The sequence below is a fragment of the Megascapheus bottae genome, chromosome X (genome assembly GCF_031878675.1).
Source record: "Megascapheus bottae isolate mThoBot1 chromosome X, mThoBot2.hap1, whole genome shotgun sequence".
Taxonomy (NCBI): Eukaryota; Metazoa; Chordata; class Mammalia; order Rodentia; family Geomyidae; genus Megascapheus; species Megascapheus bottae.
In genome coordinates, this window is record NC_143547.1 from 48,528,195 (window position 1) to 48,541,856 (window position 13,662).

General features: G+C 41.7%; 1 long non-coding RNA gene across 2 annotated transcripts in view; it reads right to left on the reverse strand.

Moving 5' to 3' along the window:
• The window catches only part of LOC150041030 (uncharacterized), a 51,727-nt gene that overhangs the window by 1,068 nt on the left and 36,997 nt on the right, over positions 1-13,662 (reverse strand). The gene's annotated exons all lie outside the window — the stretch shown is intronic.

Below are 13,662 nucleotides of genomic sequence, written 5' to 3' on the forward strand. Positions count from 1 at the left end.
ATAAACTCTATATCTAATGCAGCCAGACAGCGTTATTCCAACTGGGGAGTCTGCATGGATGGACATGGATTGTCTGTTGAAGTAAGCATAAGAGAAACAAATGCAGGGATTCCTTCTGCCTGCATGCTCTCTCCATCCACATGTTTCCTATTGGGGGTGGGAGGAGTAGTGAACAACCAGAAAGGGATAAAGGGAGAATTTCAAGTACCAGAAAGATAGATCTCGTCAGGCTTTGAGCACACTGACCAGAACATAGCAAAGATTTGCCTGAATTTGCTTTTCACATCACTATCCTTTGCCCTTCTGCCTCTCCGGCTGTCCAGGGAATAACGTACTGTGCCCAGGCAAGACACTGTTCTCGACAGCGTGAAAGGTGAGTACGCTATGTGGTAAATCTGCCTTCCATCTTACTCTTCTAGGATGTTTGCATATTACTCAGCATATGGGTAAACTGCAGAATTGCTAGATGTTTCTTGTTTTCTTATTTTCACGGTGGGGCTTAAACTCTGGGACTGATCGCTGTACCTGAGCTATTCAGCTCAGCTGTACCACTTGAGCCTCAACAGCACTTGTATTTTTTCTTTCTATGTATGTGGTACCAAGAATTCAAACACGTGTCCTAGTGCAAGCTAGGCAAGCACTGTAACAAACGCAGGGCATGGGTTAAAGACTTGATCACTTTAACAGCAATTCTTTTGCGTTGGTTTAACGACTAATTTGAAAAATACAAGCTTTGGATTCTTTGTATGTGCATGCTAGGCAAATACTACCACTAGGCCCCTCAAAGATATTTTTGCCAGTCCTGGATTTGAGCTCAAGTCCTGTTTCCTTTTTAGTGCTTGTCTTGGGACGTGAATTATGATATTGGAGAACCAACTCTGGGCTTTCATTTTTTTAGTCAGTTCAAGGTTTTACCTTAAAAGTGGAGATATCCGTGACCTCATTCTCTCAAGGCTACTGCCCTCCAATTCAAGCCACAGTGCCATTTCCAATTTTAACAGAAATCTTCAAATCTCAGCTTCTCAGGTACCTAGCGGGGAGCAGCAATTGACTGAGTTTACTACCGTAACCCTGTTCCACTTCTGGCTTTATGGCGGTCAATTAGAGATGAGTCTTTCCTGCTCTGGCTGGCTTGGAACTACAATCTCAGCCTCGTGAGTCATCAGTTCCGACCTCCATAATCGTTCTCTTGTGCTCTCCAAACTGACTGCTAAATTGTGAACTTCATTCCCTTTCAAAGGGATATAAATGGTGACATCTGTCCCAAAAGCCACAGCTTTTTTTTTTAATGGTTAATTGGAGATAAAGAGTCTCATTGGCATGACTCACCAACACGTGGCCTTTTCTTCCTCATGTTTGTGTGTTCGTGTGTGTATTTGGTAGTTAGAGACAATAGTCTCACAAACATTCCTTTAAATGGCAAGCCATAGCACTGCTATTCCACCATCTTGGTGAATTCTAGTTAGGAAATTTAAGACTAGCAAGATGGCCTGACAACCATGCTCAGATAGAAGCCAAGTTATCCCTGCTGTGGCTGAAAGCTAAGGTTCAGTCATAGGACAAAGGGAGCAAAGCTATAACTTCAGAAATGGCTACCACACAAAGGGCTAGAGTTGTGATAAGTAGTAAAGCACTTAGCTAGAAAAGTTTAGCTTTCTCATCATTGGAATTATTGGACTTACTGATTACTGCGCTTCAGGACTGAAATGGAGAGAAAAGAATGACAATCTCTGTGCTTGTAGTGGGGCTTAAATTGATGGCACGTGTGCCATGCTTTCTTTGCTCAAAACTACCACGTGAGCCACAGTTCATTACTGGCTTTTTAGTTGCTGTTAACTGAAGAGAAAATAAGCCTCATTAGGCTGGTAATGTGACAGTGTTAAGAGTGCATGCTTAGCATGCATGAAGCCCTAGGTTCAATTCCTTGACCCATACCAGCCAAAAATACATAAAATTAAATTTGCTGGATGATGGCAGCTCAAAACATTAATCCTAGCTATGGGTGAAAACACTATGTTCAAACTCCAGTCAACTACTTTGTTTTTGGCCATTGTTGTGGGCTACGTGGCTACGTGATGTGCCACAGTTCTTTTTGTGCGAGCTTAGATGTTATCACCATGAAACAGCTCTACCAGGGCCAGGAGTTTGGCCTCATGGTAGAGTGATTGCCTAGCACGCATAAAGACCTGGGTTCGATTCCTCGGCACCACATACACAGAAAAAAACAGGAGGTGGTGCTTTGGCTCAAGTGTTGAGCTCTGGCCTTGAGAAAGTCCAAGGACAGTGCTCAGGCCCTGAGTTCAAGCTCCAAGAATGGCAAAAAAAAAAAAAAAAAAAAACCCACACAGCTGAACCATTTCACCACAGACCCACTTACAGGTTTTTGGAGTTTACTGGAGATAAAGGTCTCATTGAGTCGTTAGTTCTCCCCCCACCCCCAGTCCTGGGCTTGGATTTAGTGTGTAAGCTACTAGTATGACTTTTCTTTTTTTTATTTTTATGGTAATTAGTAAAAGGGTTACATGATATTTGCCAGATAGAAGGTACATTAATTCACATACATTGATACCCTTTCACATGTCTTGGTACCCATTACCCTGCCCCCCCCAGTATGATTTTTCTATATTACTTACTATACAAGTAGTGATTTGAGAGCTGTATGACTTTTGTGTATGGCCTGTAATGTGGCTTGATCCTTAAGCTTCCTTTTGATGTGAGACTAGCATTGTACCGCTTGAGCCACAGCTCCACTCCTCGATTGAATTTTCGGGTTATGAGTTTTGGGAATCCAGGAGAATGGCCTAGTGGAAGAGTGCCTGCCTAGCATGCACGAAGCCCTGTGTTGATTCCTCCCTAGCACATACACCAAAAAAGCCAGAAGTGCTGCTGTGCTTCAAGTGGTAGAGTGCAGTGGTATCTGCCCCTTCATTCGTGCTGCTTTTAATGCCCTTCTGGCTCAGCAGCGGCCAGAGCCCACATCTGTAGCAAAGGAGCTAATGATCCATTTTTGACCTCCTTGTGCTGGTGCTAGGCTAATGCAGTGATGTGAAAAATACAAAAATAATCTTAGCTAATAAGAACTGAGATTTGAAGTTCAAAGCAAGCCCAGCACAAAACTCTCCAAACCAAACAGGTAGTATATTATTCCCGGATTCCGTAGGGATAAAAGGCAGAAGTGAGGTCCAAGTAGGTACAGAAAGTCCAAGGACAGTGCTCACACCCTGACCTCAAGCCATAGAACCAGCCCTACTGCAGATGAATGGTTATAGAAAATGTGGTACACATACACAATGGAATTCTACATAGCCAACACACAAGATAAAATAATGGCATTCGCGGGGAAACGGATGAATCTAGAGCGAATCATGTTGACTGAGACAAGTCAAGACCTAAGGAACAAAAGGCGCATGGTATCCTTAATATGTGGCTATTAAATCCAAAGAGTACAAGAGCGAGGACTCAATAACTGTATACCAATGGACATGGTAATGGAAATATAAACATAAATATATAGACATAAAATCCTCGGCACCACATACATAGCAAAAAGCCAGAAGTGGTGCTGAGGCTCAAGTGGTAGAATGCAAGCCTTGAGAAAATCCAGTGCTCAAGCCCTGAGCCCAAGGCCAGGACGGACAAAAAAAAAACAAACCTATGACTCTATAGACATAATGTTTTATTTCTTAAATTAATAGGTTTCTATGACATACAAACGATTAGCCTAATTTTGTAATGTTTCCCTCCTTGAACACGTTTGTTAAACTTGTCATTTAAAATATGATGTAAAAATCAACATTAATAAATTCTTTAAAAAAACAAAACACATGTTAAAAAAAAACCACTTTTGAGCCTAATGAAATTAAATTAGGTAAAAGTAATGTGCTTTGATGTTCTGTAGCATCTTTTGATGCCTAATTATCTGTTCTAGCCCATTTTATGTTTATGGAGATATCTATGAGCTAAATGCCTGGAACAGCTGGAGAAATATCATCTTGATTTTATCAATGAACACTGTGTCGTGCAAATATTTACATTCTTTTAAACTAGTTAAGAATAAAACCTAGCATGCACAAAAGACCCAGGTTTGATTCCATACTACCACATACATAGAAAAAAAAAAAAGCTGGAAATGGTGCTATGGTTCAAGTGGTAGAGCTCTAGCCTTGAGAAAGCCCAAGGAGTGTGCTCAGGCTTTGAGATCAAGCTCCAGGACTGGCAAAGATTAATGTAAGTAATATTAATAACAATAAACAATAAATTTAAGGGGGCTGGGAGTTTGTCATAGTGGTAGAGCATGAAGACCCGGGTTCTATTCCTCAGTACCACATACATAGAAAAATGCCGAAGGTGAAAATCCAAAGATTCTTCCTGACACAGCACTGTTCATCTGGCCAAACGACTGTGATTAAAAACACATGTAAGTTGCTGATATTATATAAAACAGCCAAAATGCAAATTAGGCTTTGACTGGCACCTTATGAAAAATACGGAACAAATAATGGGATATAATCTGGACAGGCTGCTTCTATATTTAATGTGAAGTTTTTTTGAAACAATGACTTTCATAAGGATTGATAATAAATATTTATCAATCTGTATAGATCATTCCTTATGATGTGTATCATCATCACTAATCCTGGAATCTTTGTTGTATTGTCACCTAAATTGGTTCAGGTACTGATGGATAATCATAACACCTTTTTTGGTCACATTTTTTTCTTGCAGCTTGAGAGTTCTTTAAAGAAAGAGATAAAAATGCCTGACAAGCACCAATATGCGTTTTATTTTGATTTCCCTGTTTTAGGGAAATGACAGTCAATAACTTCAGTTCTCATGGTAATAAAGCAAATAAAACATGTTTATAAGATTCTTCCTGACAGACATCCATTTAAGAACCATCAACCTGCCATGGTATCTTTTTTCATATATTTTTATTGTAATTAATAGACACTGCATCTAGCTTCTCTCTATGGAGACAGAGTTTTAATAACTTATCCCTCCAGGCTGGCCTGGAACCACAGTCTTTCAATTGCAGCCTCCTGTGTAGTTCGAAATGTCAAGCATATGTATGGATTGAGATGGGGGTCTCACAAACTTTTTCCAGTCCTAGGAACTGAACTTGGAGACTGAGCTAGTGCTCTATCACTTGAGCCACAGCACGACCTCCAGCTTTTCTTTTTCTTATATTTTTATTGTAATTCATAGAAGGGTTACATTATATTCACTAGATAGAGGGTGCATTACTTCACATACATTGATACCCTTTCTCATGTCATGGTCCCCATTTCCCTCTGCCCCCTTCCCTTTCCAACTTCAGATAACCAACTGAAATACTGTAACAATATGAGATAACCAAGGGACAGCAAAAGAGATGAGAGATAACACAGTACATTAAGCAAAACACTCATTACATGGCTTTCATTTCTATATACTGGAGTTCCTTTCATTTAGTCTCATACTATATGGCCTTATGTATCTAGATTTTTCTAAGTCTTTCATGGTGCTGCAGAGTACTTAGGGGAAAAGGTGAGTTGGTTCACTGTAAACAGTGAACAGAATTAATATCTGCTGGGCATGGCTAGTTCACCACTCTAACTACTCAGGCTGAGACCTGAGATCACAGTTTGAAGCTAGCCCGTAATGAAATGTCCAATTAAGTACTAGAAGCCACAAGTGCAATATGTCTCAAAGAAGTAAATCTCTTGAGTAAAAAGGTCAGAGCACCAAGGTGCGTGAGGAAAAAATATCCAAGATGAAAAAGAAATAGGCTTCTCACAGGAAGAAACAATGCAGTTATTTACATTTCTCAGGAGTCTAGCAAAAATTAAACAAAGTGAATAGCAGCAATATGTGCCTTGGGTGAAATGTTTCCACAAGTTTTGCAACTTTATTGTGGTACAATTTTAAAATACACCTAAGGAAGGTTCGTATCAAAATTTACTATAGAAAGAATTTAGTATCAGGATTGGGAAAACCTTCGTGTTAAATCGCAAGGCATATTTAACATAATTTCTCACCTTGATGTTTAAAAATGAAGGATTTCTCTTTTCTACTGCCAGGTGGAGTAGCTCACACCCGCAATCTTAGCTACTCAAGAGGCAGAGATCTGAGGTGCAACAGAGACAGAGAAGTCCCTGATTGCCTTCTGCTCAATCAGCAAAACGTGGAAAGTAGAACAGTATGGCTTTCTGGTAGAATGCCAGAGGAAAACACGGCAGCCTGGAGTTCCAGTTTCAGGACCAGTACAATAAAAAAATAAAAGATCGCCACAAGTGATGTGGCAGGTGTCTTTTTATTTAGAGTGATTTCCTGACTCATAACCGCGATCACCCATTTACACTGGTATGATTGTGTACACAATTTCCATTAGCAAAGATTGACATCAGGGCTTAGCTTGTCAAGCTCTGCCAAGTATGGTGCACCTGAATCCCCAATTTTCCTTGATTTAGGCGCCTGAGTTATGCCCAGATCGGGTCCAGTTAGTTTCAGAGATTATACTACATGATTCACTTTCCCCTTTCCTACTCTCCAAAGAAACGTCAAGTTTCACACCAAATTTGACCATTCCTAAGTACTATGCGTTGTTGAAAACCCACTCTGGATAGGAACTGTCAGGAATTCCAGGCTTACGACAAAGCACTAGTCAAAAAGGGCCTAGAGGTAGAATGCTTACCTAACATGCAATAGACACGGGTTCAAGTCCTATATACCACATAGATATAAAGCTGGAAGTGGTGACATGACACACGTGATACAGTGCTACCCTTGAGAATACCCATGGATAGTACTCAGGCCTGAGTTCAAGACACTAGCCTGAAAAAACAAAGCCAAATTAGCAATTCAAAAGTGGTAGGGCTCTAGTCTGGCGTTCAGAACATAGAGGAAACCTTACCACATCCATTTAACAAAGGAGTCACAAAAGTACCACAAAACCATCTTTGTTTAGTGCCACAGGCTCACAAATCCACTTGTTTGGGCCACTTGAGCCACAAAACAGGTACATTTGTGGCTCGGTTTTGTGGCACTTGTCAGATTTGTAACGCTAAAGACAAGCCTCAACTAGTCTCAACTGGTGCATTTGAGCCTCTAAACAAGTGGCTCAGTTTTGTGGTGCAGGTGATAGGCTTTTGCCACTAAAGTGGCTCAGTCTTGCGATACAGGTGGCAGATCTTTTGCCACTCTCATGTGGGCACTAAAAAGTGCCTCAGTTCTGTGGTTCAGATGGTAGGTAGCTGCTGCCACTAAAATGTGGCTTGGTCTTGTGACACAGGTGGTAGATTTTTTTTTGCTGCTATCATGTGGCTCATTTTTGTGGTGGTGGTTTTTCCACTAACATGTGGCCTGGCTTTGTGATACAGGTGGTAGGTAGTTGCCACTAAAGAAGTGGCTTGGTTTTGTGTCTCAGGTGGAAGCTACTGTGTAGCTGATTGCCATTCTTTCGTGTAGTTGATAAAGGCTTGTCATTGATAGAGCTGGAGTTGGCCTTAGCTTCTCCCGGGGGAACCATCTAATCTGAATGTAATGAGATCTAATTTAAAACGAAACAGCGGGGGCCTTTACAAATCCTCTAAGCACCTGGTCTCAGCTTTCAGATGTGGGTAGCGGCATAACCCATGGGGAGGGCGGGAGCTTCTCTGCACCAACTTCCTATGAAACCAGTGTGCCATCCAGATACTGTGAGCAGGCATGGCTGTTGCATTGTACCCTCGTGGTGTATTTAGTGATTTGAGAGCTTTGAATTTTTCTTCTCCCGCCTGGAAAGCATGACTTAACTTGTGATGGTGGCTGTTGCCATATACATTTCAAGGATTGCAGATTCTTAGTATAATGGCGTTTCTCGCCATGAGAAAGCATGGGTGCTGCATTTAACATTTTTTTTTAACTTGTTCCTTTTACAACTTGGAAAGCGTGACTTACCTTGTGCTGCTGAGTTTATGTGGATTTTATATGTGGCGTAAGCGACATAGATTTCATTGCCGTTGTAAATTTATTCAGATGTAAAGCATGTTTAAAGCATGCTGGATTTATGTTGAAGAACAGCACAATTGGTGAGTAGCTTTATTTTTCATGAGCTCAGGGTTCTACCAATTTTAGCTACAGCTCCACCTCCCGTTTTCTGGCAAGATAAAAGTCCGAGACTTTCCCGCCTTGGCTAGATCTTACTTGCCTGGGGTTAGATTTCAGCTTTCTCAATAGCTAAGATAACAGGAGTGAGACAGGAGCAGCAGCAGTCTATTTTACGGAATCTTAGAGAAGACAAACCGTCTCTTTCAACTGCAGACAGACCTCAATTGTAACTATTTGTGCTTCGGAACATTCTTTTTTCCTGGTATTCGGGTCTCTTTCTTCGGAACATTCTTTTTTTCCTAATATTCGGGTCTCATCTTCTGCTTTGCACAAATAGTTACTTGGCGTGTTCTCACTTAAAACTACGGCTGCTGGATTAAAGTTACTTTCTAATCGCAGTCTTGAGGTAAGTGTCTTTAAAGGAAAATAAGGACTTTTCCTCCAATAGTTTTAAAATTAAGGCTTTCTGTTCTTCTCATCTTGTTTCATGCATGTTCTCTGTTGTTCTCTGTATGGGGTCTATGTGGGGCTACGGGGTGTTTGGCAATTTCACACTGCCCCCTGGCGGTTACTTGTGGCTAGTGTCGGGAGCACTCTTTGTCTCATGGCGGGCTTTCCAGTTTTATTCTTCATTTCTGCTTTCGCCAGACTGGCCACCCGTCTAGATAGTCCCAGGAGAATATAAAGCATTGAGGAGTGAGATTAAATTTAAGGACTGAGGACTCAGCTAAAGGACTGAGGACTCAGCTAAGCTTAAATAGGCTACAATCACACCTCTATCATTTTTGCATACCAAATAGCCATTTTATGAAATGTCTCCCATTTTCTTGTCTTGCACGTGGTTTCCACTCAAGAACTTCCAAGAGCATAGTGGAGCAGAAAATAAGACTTTTTAGAATCACAGCAGCTCTTAATTAGCATAACAATGGAAGTATATTTTTGTGTTCTGGTTTGGGTTCATTTTTCCATGTTTGCCATTAATTTTTCAAAATTCATATCTTCCTTATAATTTTGCATTTGCATTTATATGGACAGACCCAATATCAGTGCAGTGGCATGTAGTTTTATGAATATCATCTATGTTCTATTACCAGTGATATTTTAATATTTTTTACATTTTAATATTTTAAATTTTGTAATAATGTGCGTTCATCAAAACACACTTCCATTTTTTGCAGTTCCATGTCACTCGCAATGGCCTTTAACGAAATGCTGTTCAATTTTCATAAAATATCTTATGAATTATGTAATTTCCTATATTTCCATATTTCCTCCCCAGGTCATCATGGGATATGTATGTGGCCAATCGCCATTTTTGTTTCGCCATTTTCCATTTTCGTTTCGCCATTTTTGTTCCCAAGGCAAATGTCTTTGTATGTAAGGGTCTTTTTCTTATTTATAGTCTCTTTTATGTGCTTTAGTTTTCTCTCCTTTACTTGTGTATTTTGCCCATCGGGGCCACGGATACCTGTTTATTTCTGGTTTGTTCCTTGCCTACCTGTCTTCTCTGTGTATCGGGACACTGAATGAAATGACTATGCATATGCACTTTGGGGGACTTAGTCTGCCCATCCGGGCTTTGGATACCTGTTTTTAATTTTTTTTTTCCTTCCCCTTGAGCCCATCGGGGCAATTGGATAGCTGGGATATGTTTTTAATTGTTTTTGGCCCATCGGGGCTTCGGATACCTGCTTTTTTCTTTTTTTTTATCCTCTTCTTTATCTGGTCCATCGGGGCCGCGGATACCTGCCTTCTGGTTTTGTGTTTGTTTGTTTTTTCTCCCTCTTTTCCTGGCCCATCGGGGCCGCGGATACCTGCTTTGGTGTTTTCTCATGGCTGGCTGGACATGTAGGTTTTGTGAGCTCCTCAGTTCACGGGAATCGCTGCATTTTTCTTGCTGCAGGTCGATTTGGTAGAGTATGAATTAACATCCAGGCTGCGAACAGAAAATGACTCCACAGTTTAGCTCAGCAGGCTATAAAGTATGGAGAGAAAAAAAAAAAAGAGCGCCATCTTATTGTTGCTGTTTGACCTTGACATTGTCAAGGGGAGTTGCTTAGTAGAAATTACAGCCATGTAATGGACAGTGCAGGGCACGATGAGGAAAATGCTTTGGCAGAGCTATTATTGGCTTTTCTGCAGATCTTGGTGAATCAGGGTAAGCAGAGGTCACGTTGTGGAGGTGGGGGTGTGAAAAACATGGCAGGCAAAGGTGTGACAGTCCGGGCATCAAGTAGAAGTGAGGATCGTGAGGCATAGCTCAGTAGAGCTCCCATGCACTAATCAGATTCATAAAATGGCAGGATGCTATCACTGCAGTGTCCACAAGGCGCGAAAGTGACATCGAGTATGGAAAACGTTTCACTGACACCAGTGTGACAGTGGAACTTTCTGCTATAGTCCAAATAGAAATTATTTTATTTTCCATGTTTGTCTCATGTTCCTATGGAGACAATGTAGCACATGGTCAGGGGCTAATATAGCAGCTAGTCATGTGAACAACTTGAGGCCTGGCACAGATCCTTAATGGGCAAGTATTTCCATCTTGTGCCCCTCGAAGCTGAGAGAAATGGACCTGGTATATTTTTCTTGCCAAATGAATCACCAGTTGACAATGAGCACTTATGATCCAGTATCTCTCGAGGACTTGGGTGAGCTGGCTTATCCCTTCTGAGGTTATTCATCCTCAGAGAATGTGTGGGCAATGCCTGCAATCACAATACCTACGAGCTGAGGTAGAAGGATCATAAGTTTGAGGCCACCCTGGCCTCTAAAAAGAACAAAGTTAGAGAGGTAATATTTCCAGTACAGGCTGTACCTCACCTCAATCCTCTGTAACTGCTGCTGTGCCCAAAGGGCAGTTTTTAATTTCCTGGTCTCTGTTCTAACCTGCACTGTTTGTTGCCTCTACTGTTATTGCAGGCCTGGTGTGTACTTGCTCGTGAGTGTGAACAGAACCGTAATAGCTAGCAGGTAATTTTGGCTAAGAGTTGCAGAAAAGGGATCGCTAGAGGAATATCTACCCTATGTTCAAGCCCAGGGTTGGACTGAGATTTATATTGTCCTTTTGGATGTCTTAATTAAGACTGATTGTGTAGTTTCCTCGTTTGAATTTCAGACTTTTAGTGACTGTCACAGAATTGATTCAAATTACTTGGTGATTGAATTTTGTGGCTTTTCCCCCCCTTTTTGGGCTTTGTTTCATTTTTTTGCTTATGGTTTTTTTCTTCCCCTGAACACTTTATTTGGTGGATCAGGGCTTAATTGAACTCAGGGCCTTGTGATTGTTAGGTAGGTGCTCTACCACTGAGACACACCTCCAGCCCATTCTAATTATTTTCTTTAAGGCTTGATTGAACTCAGGGCCTTGGGCTTGTTAGGTAGCTGCTCTACCACTGAGACAAACCTCTGGCCAATTCTGATTATTTTAATATTTCACCTTATGACCAAATGGAAAAAAAATAATGTTGGAAGGTCTTCACTAGTTTCCAAGCCTTATATAGTTTTTATTCTTATATTGCTTGACAAAGGAGCTATTTGTCAAGCAGGAAAAATTTAACCGATGGGGTCTAAGACTTATTTTGGGAGTGTTAATGACTCCATGTCAATTTTCTATGGTTTCCTGCCTTCATAACAATCAGCTCTTTCTAAGCCTGGCTCCCACCAATCCCTTGACCACGGCCCCAGGACAAGCCCCAGGACAAGCCCCAGCCCAAGCCCCAGCCCCAGCCCCAGCCCCAGCCCCAGCCCCAGCCCCAGCCCCAGCCCCCAGCCCCCAGCCCCCAGCCCCAGTCCCCAGCCCCCAGCCCCCAGCCCCAGCCCCAGCCCAACCCAGCCCCTGCCCCCTCCCCCCGCCCCAGCCCCAGCCCCAGCCCCACCCCCCACCCCCCAGCTCCCAGCTCCCAGCTCCCAGCCCCCAGCCCCCGGCCCCCGGCCCCAGCCCCCAGCCCAAGCACAAGCACACCTTCTCCCTAGAATTACTCCAATCTTCATTGATTTGTTGCTCACTAAGATGCCCATTGCTCACCTGGTTAGACTGAATCTGACTGCCTGAGTCACAATTTTCAATTAAGAAGTCCCACTTCCTATGTTAGAACAAAGAATTGCTGCATCTTATATTGAATGTTACTACCTTTAAGAAAGAAAAAGCCATTATTCTGTCATTGTTGCAGTAGTCTCAGAGCCAATATTCTGATTAGTTTTCAGTGCCTTTTTTTTTTTGTTGAAAAACTGTGACTGGCCACCTGAAAATGTTTGCAGAGTTATATTCTAATTACCCTTTGAATTAGACCCCAGTCCAAACCCTAACTGCACTCAGTAGGGGGACTTTGAAGCACTAATACACAATTTATTTGCTCCTTCCCACTTGCCCAAGCATTGCCCACTAAAGGGTAAATAACCTATTTTCAGTCATGTGCTGGGGCCACTTCTGTTGAATTAATGATGGCCATAATTACAAATACTTAGTAAACCTATCTCTTGTTCTGGTTTTATGTGCTGTGCTGGGGATCCAACCTAGAGTCCAGTATGTACGCTAGGCACCGTCACTGAGCTATATCCAGCTTTTGTAATTTTCAGCCTGCATCTCTGTTAAGCAACCGAGGCTGGCCTGGAACAGACAACCCTCTTCCCTCCTAACTCCCTCCTGCCTTTATCATTGGAGGAGAGCCATATGCTAGTCCTTGTGACTGAATTGTCTTATTAATGTGCATTGTTGCATTTCTTCCTTTAACTGAGCACTGTGTTAAAAAATAATTCAAACCTTGACCTTTATTATTTCTTTTAGTTTGCAGTGGATAACTTCCACCCAACTAATTAATGTAAATGATGGTAACTGACAAAAGCTATGTCTTCCTGATTAAGTGTCTTATGCTCTATTTTATATTAGCCACCTACAATGTTATTAACCTTTTCTTGGAACTATGTATGTGGAAAATTCCAAAGTTCACAGTCCTTCCCTTTAAAGTAATGGTTGCCTTTTTACATGATGGCAAAGAATGAGAGAAACGACAGATGAGTTCTGCAGTGCTGGGCATGCTTAAACTCAGGGCCTTGGACATAGCAGGCAAGTGCCATATATATATATATATATATATATATACACACACACACACACACACACACACACAACTACAGAGCCATATCCTCAGCCTTTAGTTTTTGAGGATAGGATAGCTCAGTCTGGCCTGGAAGCCATGATCCTCCTGCATGGAATTACAGGCACATGTATCACCAGGCCTGGCCCAAACAGGAACTCTTAAATATGTATATTTCCTGTTATTAATGGTGCTTCTCAATAAGCTATTATCTTGATTTCTGAATGCTAACGGGTACTCCCCACATGAAATCTTTCTGCTGGATCATAAATGAACAAAAATACCCTTGTGTAATAGTAAGGAGAGGTGGTTTTATACCACTTGACTGCATATAATGAATACAGTCTATGCCTCCAATCATTAAAGTAAAATCCCACTTGCTTAAACCATTTGCATTACTGCCAAGGGTTCTACATACCTTAGATTAACTCTCTGGGGTATGGGGAGACATAGTTTTACCATGTGGCCCAGGCTGGCCTCACACTTAATTTTCTTCCTC